The 11,178-nt window shown below is 38.2% G+C and overlaps 2 pseudogenes; both read right to left on the minus strand.

Annotated features, from left to right (window-relative positions):
- Positions 1 to 124: 124 nt before the first annotated feature.
- LOC107058009 (putative late blight resistance protein homolog R1B-17) lies at positions 125 to 4,068 on the minus strand (annotated as a pseudogene).
- Positions 4,069 to 5,999: 1,931 nt separating this feature from the next.
- The window catches only part of LOC102580695 (putative late blight resistance protein homolog R1A-3), a 30,613-nt pseudogene continuing 25,434 nt past the window's right edge, over positions 6,000 to 11,178 (minus strand).

The following is an 11,178-nucleotide window of genomic DNA, read 5'->3' on the forward strand; positions in this document are numbered from 1 at the left end:
GCTAGAATTTATGGCTGTTCAAAGTTGGCCAAAAATTCACATTTTCCATACTTAGCCAAAATTTCCAAAACTTTAAAATTCTTTCCAAAAATGAAAATTTCCAATTCTAAGCCTCTTCAATTATTTCATATTGCCGGATGTTACACTTCTGGCCAAGGATCTGAAGCTCGTCCCCTCCCCTCATATCTTCAGCGTATTCCTTAATATTGAGAGCAGAATCTTCAAGTTGAGGGCTCCTTACAAGTTTGATAATTTTCAATGAATAAATATCCCCAAAACTAGGCGGAATCTCCTCAAGCTTACGACATCTCCGCAGTTTTAATTTCTCAAGCTTGGGAAAGGATTCCTCTTCAACCTCCCACTTGGAAAGAGTCACTTGATTCAACTTCAATAATTTGAGATTCTCAAAGGGGTCTTCCTCCCCCATGTTCCATTCTTCCCCATGGATGATTGTATCATAAAGGGACAACTCTTCAAGTTTGGGTAGTCTCGCTATTGTTGATAGTGAATCGGATGTCAGAGGAAAGTCATACAAGCACAATTTTTTCAAACTCGAAGGGAAGTGAAAATCCCATGGATGATTTATGGCTGCAGAGGACCGACTATCATTTGTGTTTGATCTTTCAAAATCTACAGTGAGGTCTACTAGTTCAGTTAGGAAATCCAATTTCCGGAACCAATATTGCTCTATTGAATAATCCCATGATTACTTTAGAACAAATGAAAGTTATTATAGATTGGGAAGCCTTTTGAAAATATCATCTGTATCTTTCCAATACGAAAGCACGAGTTAATGTAATAATGTAACCTTCTCTAACTTTGTGTCCTCTGCTATCAGTATTGATTCATCTGCATCCATATCAAAGAAAGAACAAGTAGTCGTTATGAGCACTCGCAACTTTACAAGATCCCAAATTCTCGGTAATAGTATCAAGGTTGATTCTTCGTTATCCACCATCAAGATTTCTAGATTCCACAGGTTTGAGAAAGACAAAGGCAGAGATTTAACTTGTGTCCCAATTCTTAAGTACCTCAAATGATTCAACATGCATATTTCATTCAGCAAAGAATCATTCACCATGATAAAAGAGGGATCCAGGTCCAAGTATCTAAGAAGCCTCAAGTGTCTTAGATGAAATGTTTCAGAAACCAGAATGCCTTTTCTTATTTGAATCAAACAGGACCAAATTGTTATAATAGCTGTTATAATCAATGGTCACTATACGTGGCATCAAATCTGAAGAAGAAGATGGTGTACTTGAACTTATCAATTCAACCAACTTTTCCTCTCTTGCTTTTATCAAACAAAAGTCATGCACAAGATCATGAAGTTGACAACTCGGTTCATCACCTATCTCATTGAAAAGAGTTACCAAGCTACTGGAAATTAAGTTATCCAAACCAACCTTCATCACTTCTTCCACACTGTTCGTCTCTGTCTGTTCCACAAGTCCTTCAGCATGCCAAAAATCTTTCAGCGCAAGGATTATCATTGGACTGTCCTTTGGAAACCTTGCAAGGTAAAGCAAGCATGGCTTCAGGTGATGTGGTAAATGGTCATAACTTAATTCTATAACTTTCATCACTTCTACTTCACTATTCAAAATAAAAGAACTCACATTATTTTGAACTTCAAGCCACACAATCCTTTTCGTTTCCCTCCATGCAATGACTCCAGCAATCAGATCAGCCACCAAAGGAAGCCCTTTACAATTTTCGGCTATTTCTTTACCAACATCTAATAGGTCATCAGGGCAACTCTCGTTTCCAAATGCCCTTTTCTCTAATAACTCCCAACTTTCTTCTGATCTTAGCAATCGAAGGTTAAGAGGAGCAGTGTAGTGCTTTCCATGCAAAGCCACTTCTTTTTCTCGAGTTGTCAAAATAATTCTACTTCCTTTCGTACCATTAGGAAAAGGTCTTGTTAACTCATCCCATGTTGCAGTATCCCACACGTCATCTAAGACAATAAGATACCTCTTTCCAATCAGTTGTTTCCGTAGTTTATCAACAACATCAATATTCTCACTCAATTTTGAATGTGAGTCACTAACTTGATAGAATATTTTATCCAACAACTTCTTCTCGTCATATCCTTGGTCGACCGTGCACCATGCACAAAGGTCGAAATGGCTAGAAACTGATTTATCATTGTATACTTTGTACGCCAAAGTAGTTTTACCTGAACCCGGCGATACCAGTGATCGAAATGACATCTAGATCTACTGGTCCACTGGTGAGCTTTCTAAGTATCAAGTTTGTCTCCTCCTACAAAACCTACAATTATTTTATCAGTTGTCAATGACTTTCTCTCAACTGGTTTCTTAGGAGAGTTCACAATGATTAGACCTCTGTTCTTGGAGACGTTCTCATGTAAATCAGAGACCTCTTCTTTGATAAGCTTCATCTTCTTTATGGTAATGGGAAGTGAGAAAATAAGATGTAAGAGACCATTATCTCGAACAATAATTAAATCTATGACATCTTTTGCCTCATATGCCATCTAGAACACGTTCCCAGAGATCTTTATACAATCCTTGTTCAACATTCACAAAGAACGATCTTATGAATGTAAGGTCTTGTCTCACCAACTCAATTTCTTCCTTTATCAAAGCAATTGAATAAGCATTAGAATCTAGCAAATCATCTAAGTGTCTTTGTAGCAGATGCATGAAGAAAGGTCCATCACTCATGGGGAAGCAACACTGAGATGAATCAGGGACTTTCAGATAAAGATGTTTGAGATCTTCCTTGAGGAGTTTAATATTTTCCAGCAAGTCTAGGGTTGCACAATTTGTCTCATCGGTACTCTCTTTATTCCTTAATTTCTCTTCTAAGTCACGAACAAGAGTTGATACCTCTTTGATAAGTGCTCCAACAAATGCCAAAAGATCAAATAATTTGTCATGATGAATAAAGTCCTTGGGAATATCAAAAAGAATAATTAATAGGAACTCAATCATGACATGAATGTTTCGAGCCCCTAACATGCTAGGGGTAGTAACAGTTATCATGTGCTCTTGTAGATGAATAAGATATTCCTGAAGAATGTCCGAAAAGGTTTCCAGGAGCTGCTTAATGAAGCATCCAATTTCTGCTAAAGTTGAAGCTTTCAAATTTGTATAACATACGTGCAATTAGAACAATCTTCAAGAGTAGATGTGCTAGCTTGATGAGTCGAGAGTCTCTATCATTCTTATCATCCTCATCTAGCTCGAAGAGTTTAGAGTCTTCATCAGTCTGATCATCCTTATCTAGGTCGGAGAGTTGAGAGTTTTCATCAGTCTGATCATCCTTATCTAGCTTGAAGAGTTGAGTGTTTTCATCAGTCTGATCATCCTCATCTAGCTTGGAGAGTTGAGAGTTTTCATCAATCTGATCATCCTCATCTATCTCGGAGAGTTTAGAGTCTTCATCAATCTGATCCTCCCAAAGAAAGTGTCCTACTCTCTCAGCCATGAGTTGAAACTGAGGTAAGACATATTCAACAATCTCGTGCTCAATGCAACCATTCACTATCAAACCATGGAAATCTTTCATGTTGCCACATACATTCTGAAAAATCTCATACTGAGTCACTAATGGATTCTGCTCAGCAAGAAACTTGGATAGTTGATGGAGATTCAGGAGGAGGAAATTCAACTGTGAAAGAGTTGGTTTGGTTCTTGTGGAAGATGAATTAATATGAAGATTTGGTAGGAAGATAATTAGTACAAAATAAAAGTCAAGATAGTATCTTGGTAGGTTAAATTTAGGTGAACCATAAATGGTTTCACATGTTTAACCTTGACAATTTTGACACATAGTGATGTCATGGATGACATCAATAGGATGAATTTATTCCTATAAATAGGTAGCTCTTAATTCATTTCCATATCATCCTTTCACTTGCCTTCTCACCTTCTAAGGTATTTGTTGTTCTCTCTCTTGTAGTATTTCACTTGTATTCTTTGTAGAGTGAAATAAATATTAGTGCAGTTGTTCTTTGGTGGACGTAGGATCATTTTATTGGTTTTGACACTATTATATATGATCTGAGAAGGGAGCATGGGTTCACGTAAACTCGGTGAGCTTCCTCTACGTACGTCCTTGCCCTCCAGGCTACAATAATCCAACAACGTACAATTTAAGTAACTTCAAATTAGTTTAAGAGTTCAAAGCTTCACAAAAAAAAAACATCTTCCTTCAACAAGCACACCAATAATGGAAGGGAGAAGGTTAGAATCAATATACGTCATGCCAACCGAGACAACTTATATGGTATTTGATGAAGCACCAAGATGGTGGTACAATGAAGTCTCCTTGCCAAATTCAAGGAAATTGGAGCAAGAGCTACAATATAAACTTGAAGAAGAAGGACAAAGAAGTGAGGCTGAACAAGAACAAGAGGTATGTGAAAAATATAGCTCACATATAGAGGAGATATTTTCAAAAGGAGAAAATGAGAATTCATGGAATACAAGAGTACATGAAACTCCAGAACTGTTACAAGAAAAAGTCCAAGAAGCTCTGCAACCTCAACTAAGAAGGAAGACACGATTGAAATGCTCAAATGCCAAGTATATACATGCAACATTAGCAGAGATGGTTAACAATAAAAATGCTACTATCTTTGAAGAAGCTTCAAAGAGTAGGGATCGGAATAATCCGATGAAGGAGGAGATTCTCAAAGGGCATGGACGTCGTGATGCTTGTAGAGCAAGAATCGCTCACGGACGCAAAGGAAAAATTAAGTTGGTGTTGAGGGGGAGTGTTAAGAATTCATCACCAACTTAATTATTCACTTAAGAAAAATCTAGAATATTCCGGAGTTGTAGAGAATTGATGGAAGATCTCTAGAATGAGTATTCTAGAGAGAATAGTCTAGAAATGTTCTAGATAGGGTAGTTCTAGAATTAAGTAGTTGTAGGAATATTCTAGAATATAGTGGAAAGATATGTTTAGCTAGATTGTTCCATCACCTCCTATAAATAGAGAGGTGGTCCATTTGAGTTGTAAGCAACCAAGAAAGAAATCAACTAAGAAAGAAAGTAAGAGAGCAAACAAGAGTGAGTGCTCAAGTAGAGAGTGTTGCTAAAGCAAGCAACAAGTGTGATCAAGATTGTAAGACTGAAGCGGGTCCTTACTTTGATATAATAAAATTCAAGTTGTGAGAAATCGATAGTGCCCGTCGTCTCCCACCAAAAAATATTCAACAAGGCAGTCTCACTATTGTTGATTGTGAATCGGATGTCAGAGGAAAGTTATACAGCTAAAAACGTTTCAAACTCGAAGGGAAGTGAAAATTCCATGGCCGATTTGTCGCTACAGAGGGCCCACTGTCATTTGTATTTGATCTAACAAAATCTACAGTGAGGTCTTCTAGTTCAGTTAGGAAATCCAATTTCAGGAACCAATATTGCTCTGTTGAATAATCCCATGATTCCTTGAGTTCAATCTGAAGGAGGTTCGACACTCCTGGTTTTGCTTGGATTATTGATGAAGAAGCAGCATTGACTCCCGGGAATTGCTCTCTGGCTTCTTCTTCTATGTTAATCTTTCACCCACGTTTACTTGCTTGAGCCTTGTGTAGTTGCAGTGAAGCGATTTGACCCTTTGTTGAGCGACTTCGCAGCAATTAATTACAAATAATGAGTTTAAGCTCTTGTTGTTGTGCTATATCAGTAAGGACACCTATTGTATTTTGTGATGGAGGGGCATGTTCAACTGTGTATCCTACTTTGTATCATTATGTATCAGTTTAACTTTCTCTAGTGACTTGTTCTTCTGTTAATGTACTTTTGGTCATGTATTTTTGTAATTCTCTTTGAAGATTTATATGAACCTTTCATTCATTTGAGTGCTGGAAATCCCATTTTTTGAACGTTTAGAAGAGCCACTATATTACTTGTGCGACCGCGTACACTTGTGTGTGCTTATTGGGAGCAACAGGTACCATAAGTAGGGACTCACAAAAACTGTAAATGACTGAATTAATCAGAAAAACACACATATTTGTAACAGTTTTTTTTTTCCACATCTGTTATGTTCAAAGTGAATCCACAATGTCAAATTTGTTTATCAGAAGCACCAAAGAATTAGCCACAAATGTATATCTTGAAATATGTACAAAATCTTGAAAAAGCTGAGATATAGAATAACTTTCATTTAGTACAGAGAGTCTTGACTTGAAGAGTAAACACATGATATGCAAATAATTTGAAAGAACAAACATTGGAACACAAAATAAATTCATCTGTACTCACATAATCTGAAACTTGTCTTCTCCTGTCATTCAACTGTGTAATTCTTAATGAATAAATATCTCCAAAACTAGACGGTAAATCTCACAATTCTGCAGATATTGTCAGACATATAAAAAATCATTTTTGATATATTGATCAAATGGCGCTTACAAAACATTATCCCCAAAAAAAGAGAAGTTTGAGTTTCTACTTAGTTTCGGTTGACACTTTGATCAAACACATTGTAGACATCATTTAACATTTGCAAAAGAATGGAGAAGAACCTGTTCACTTAAATAACAATGACTTGAAGCTCGTCTCCTCCCCTCATATCTTCAGCATATTCCTTAATCTGCATAGTGGAATCTTCAAGTTGAGGGCTCTCTACAAGTTTGATGATTTTTAATGAATAAATATCCCCAAAACTAGGCGGAATGTCCTCAAGCTTACGACATCCCTCCAGTTCTAATTTCTCAAGCTTGGGAAAGGATTCCTCTCCAACCTCCCACTTGGAAAGAGTCAATTGATGCAACTTCAAAAATTTGAGATTCTCAAATGTGTCTTCCTCCCCCATGTTCCATTCTTCCCCATGGATGATTGTACGATAAAGGATCAACTCTTCAAGGTTGGGCAGTCTCGCTATTGTTGATAGTGAATTGGATGTCAGAGGAAAGCCAAGCAGACACAATCTTTTCAGATTCAAAGGGAAGTAAAAATCCCATGGCCGATTTATGGCACTGTCGTTTCTGTTTGAACTTGTAAAACCTACAGTGAGTTTTTCTAGTTCAGTTAGACAATCCAATTTCGGGAACCAATGTTTTTCTGTTGAATAATCCCATGATTCCTTGAGTTCAAAGAAAAGATCTTGAAGATTGGGAAACCTTTTGAAAATATCCTCTGTATCTTTCGAATAGGAAAGCACGAGTTTGTGTAGATGTCTCAACTTCTCTAACTTTGTGTCCTCTGCTATCACTATTGATTCATCTGCATCCAAATCAAAGAAATTACAAGCATTCATGTACAGCACTTGCAACTTTACAAGATCCCAAATTCTCGGTAATAGTACCAAGGTTGATCCTTCATTATACACCAAGAGTGTTTCTAGATTCCAGAGGTTTGATAAAGACGCAGGCAGAGATATAACTTTTGTCCCAATGCATAAGAACCTCAAATGATTCAACATGCATATTTCATTCAGCAAAGAATCTTTCACCTTGATAAAACGGGGATTCAGGTCCAAGAATCTAAGAAGCCTCAAGTGTCTTAGATGAAATGTTTCAGAAACACCATCAGCCAGCTTGTCTCCATATATGGTCAAAGAATACAGGTGTTTACCAGAATGCCTTTTCTTATTTGAATCAAACAGGACAAAATTGTTAAGCCCCAATAACTCGCTCTTATAATGAACTATACGTGGCATCAAATCTGAAGAAGAAGATGGTGTACTTGAACTTATCCATTCAACCAACTTTTCCTCTCTTGCTTTTATCAAACAAAAGTCATGCACAAGATCGTGAAGTTGGCAAGTTGGCCATTCACCTATCTCATTGAAAAGAATTACCAAACTACTGGAAATTAAGTTATCCAAATAAACATCCATCACTTCTTCCACACTCTTCATCTCTGTCTGTTCCACAAGTCCTTCAGCACTCCATGCACTTTTCAACACAGAGATTATCATTGCATTGTCCTTCCGGCAACTTGCAAGGTAAAGAAAGCATGGCTTCAGCTGATGTGGCAAATGGTCATAACTTAATTCTATAACTTTCATCACTTCCACTTCACTGTTCAAAATAAAAGAACTCAAATTATTTTGAACTTCAAGCCACGCAGTCCTTTTCTTTTCCCTCCCAGCAATGACTCCAGCAATCAGATCAGCCACCAAAGGAAGCCCTTTACAATTTTCGGCTATTTCTTTACCAACATCCAATAGTTCATTAGGGCAACTCTCGTTTCCAAATGCCCTTTTCTCTAATAACTCCCAACTTTCTTCTGATCTTAGCAACCGAAGGTTAAGAGGAGCAGTGTAGACCTTTCCATGCAAAGCCACATCCTTTTTTCGAGTTGTCAAAATAATTCTACTTCCTTTCGTACCATTAGGAAAAGGTCTTGTTAACTCATCCCATGTTGTAGTATCCCACACGTCATCTAAGACAATAAGATACCGCTTTCCATACAGTTGTTTCCGTAGCTTATCAGCAACATCAATATTCTCACTCGATTTTGAATCCGAGCCATTAACTTGATTCAAAATTTTATTCAACAAATTATTCTCGTCATATTCTTGGTCGACCGTGCACCATGCACAAAGGTCAAAATGGGTAGAAACTGATTTATCATTGTATACTTTGTATGCCAAAGTAGTTTTACCCGAACCCGGCATTCCAGTGATCGAAATGACATCTAGATCTGCCGGTCCACTGGTGAGCTTTCTAAGTATCAGGTTTTTCTCCTCCTCAAAACCTACAATTATTTTATCAGTTGTCAATGATTTTCTCTCAACTGGCTTCTTGGGAGAATTTTCAACAACGAGCCCTCTGTTCTTGGGAATCTTGTCATGTAAATCAGAGACCTCTTCTTTGATAAGCTTGATCTTATTTATGGTAATGGGAAGTGAGAAAATAAGACGTAAGAGACCATTATCATGAACAATAATTGAATCTATGCCATCTCTTGCCTCATATGTCACATCTACAACACGTGTCCAGAGATCCTTATACAATCCTTGCTCCACATTCGCGAAGAATGATCTTATGAATTCTAGGTCTTGTTTCACCTGCCCAATTTCTTTCTTTATCAAATCAACTGAATAAGCATTGGAATCTAACAAATCAGTTAAGTGTGTGTGTAGCAGATGCATGAAGAGACATCACTCATGGGGAAGCAGTATTGAGTTGACTCTGGTGCTTTCAGATAAACTTGTTTGAGATCTTTCTTGAGGTGTTCAATATTGTCACGCCCCGAGCCTACACCCTGGGCGGGACCGGCACCCGGAGACCATTGCTGGCCCCAGGCGAACCCTTGGCCTGGCTTTCTTAACTCAGCGGAAACCTACTCAACAGAATAACTCAATGCCATGCAAAGACATAAACAACTTAGATAATACATATCTGGCCAAAAAGGCAACTCGAGTCTCAAAATAGAATATTTACATATGTACATAGCTGAGAGACTCAATTCTATCTGACTGACTGTCTATGAAGCCTCTAACATACTGAGATGGATGTTGGGACAGTCCCCGCAACATCCTAACAAAATAAAACTAGAAAAAAACAAAATAACCGAGTCCTCCGGAAAGCAAGGAGGCTCACCACTGACTCTGGAGTGCTCAGCTGGATCAACGACGTGCAGGAGGCTGATCCGGGGTACCTGTGTCTGCATCGTCATAAGATGCAGGCCAACTGGCATCAGTACATTGAATGTACGAGTATGCGAGCTGGGAAGCTAACCACAATAAAGGCTTGGAAAATAGTACATGAGGACACTAACCTTGGCTCTGTTCAACTCATGAATAACTGAACTCAATATATAAAGCAATAAGACACATGCGATATATAAAGCTTGTAAAACTCTTAAAACATGACGTACAAATCACATTTATAATATCACGAAAAATACCATGCTTCCTCTCGAGGTCTACTTGTGCAATGTATGAATGAAGTCCCATACCCCCATCCATACTAAGCAGAACCCTCGAGGAACCACGCTCTTTCTACTGTGGGAGCTTCTCTAACCGACAAACCACCACTACGAATATGAGTGGTGATACAACGTTTTACCTCACGTTGCCCGAGGACCATCCTATACCTTGCCGTGATATAGGAAGCTAATGATACAACGTTTTACCTCACGTTGCCCGAGGACCATCCTATACCTTGCCGTGATATAGGAAGCTAATGATACAACGTTTTACCTCACGTTGCCCGATCATGGCGAAAAAATCATATTTATAATATCATGAAAATATCATGCTTCCTCTCAAGGTCTACTTGTGCAATGCATGAATGAAGTCCCATACCCCCATCCATACTAAGCAGAACCCTCGAGGAACCATGCTCTTTCTACTGTGGGAGCTTCTCTAACCGACAAACCACCACTACGAATATGAGTGGTGATACAACGTTTTACCTCACGTTGCCTGAGGACCATCCTATACCTGGTTTTGATATAGGAAGCTAACTTTACTAAGTGGATCCACTAGCTTAACTTTACGGGTTCATCTAAAAAGTATGACCCGTTAACTCCCATGTTGGCTACATGGTTCTTATGGAGAGTTGAGTTTAATATGAACTCGCGTCTCCAAATCGGTGCTCGATACTACTCCCAAAATGCTTTTGACTCATAAGCGTTTTAAACACATCTTTCTTTAAATGAGATAATTACTCAAAATCTAGCCCAAAGGCTCACTTGGAAACGATGTTCCTTTTCTTGAAAACTAGCCCTAAGGCTCTTTTGGAAAACATGATTCCTTTCTTACTTAAATGTAAAAACATTTAGAAACTTCTTTGGGAAGTACATAGTTCCCTATTAACTTTGGAGAAATGAACTCAACTTACACTCTTGACTTAACTTGAGTCTTGAGACTCTTTACTTAGCTTGGAACTCTAAGCTCTTTACTTGACTTCTAACTTCACTTGACTTCTCACTCTCCTTGAATTGAATTATGGATTCAAGGACTTGATTGGTGTTTGGAAGGGTCTCATGATGTTTAGGAATGATTTAGGAATGATTTGGGACAGCCAAACTTAAGAAAATCTTCGAACATAATTTCTGAAAACAGTGGAGTCCACGTCCTGTCCGCGACGCGGAGAAGATTTTTATTCACAGAGGGAACAAGTCCGCGACGCGGACGTGCTCCTCGCAAACTGCCCGACTTTCTCCTGCACGTCTCCAACTCTAAATCCTCTAACCTCAAAGGTCCCAACCCCAATCACTTAGAACCATAAAATACATC

The sequence above is a fragment of the Solanum tuberosum genome, unplaced genomic scaffold, assembly GCF_000226075.1.
Source record: "Solanum tuberosum cultivar DM 1-3 516 R44 unplaced genomic scaffold, SolTub_3.0 scf00411, whole genome shotgun sequence".
Classification (NCBI taxonomy): Eukaryota; Viridiplantae; Streptophyta; class Magnoliopsida; order Solanales; family Solanaceae; genus Solanum; species Solanum tuberosum.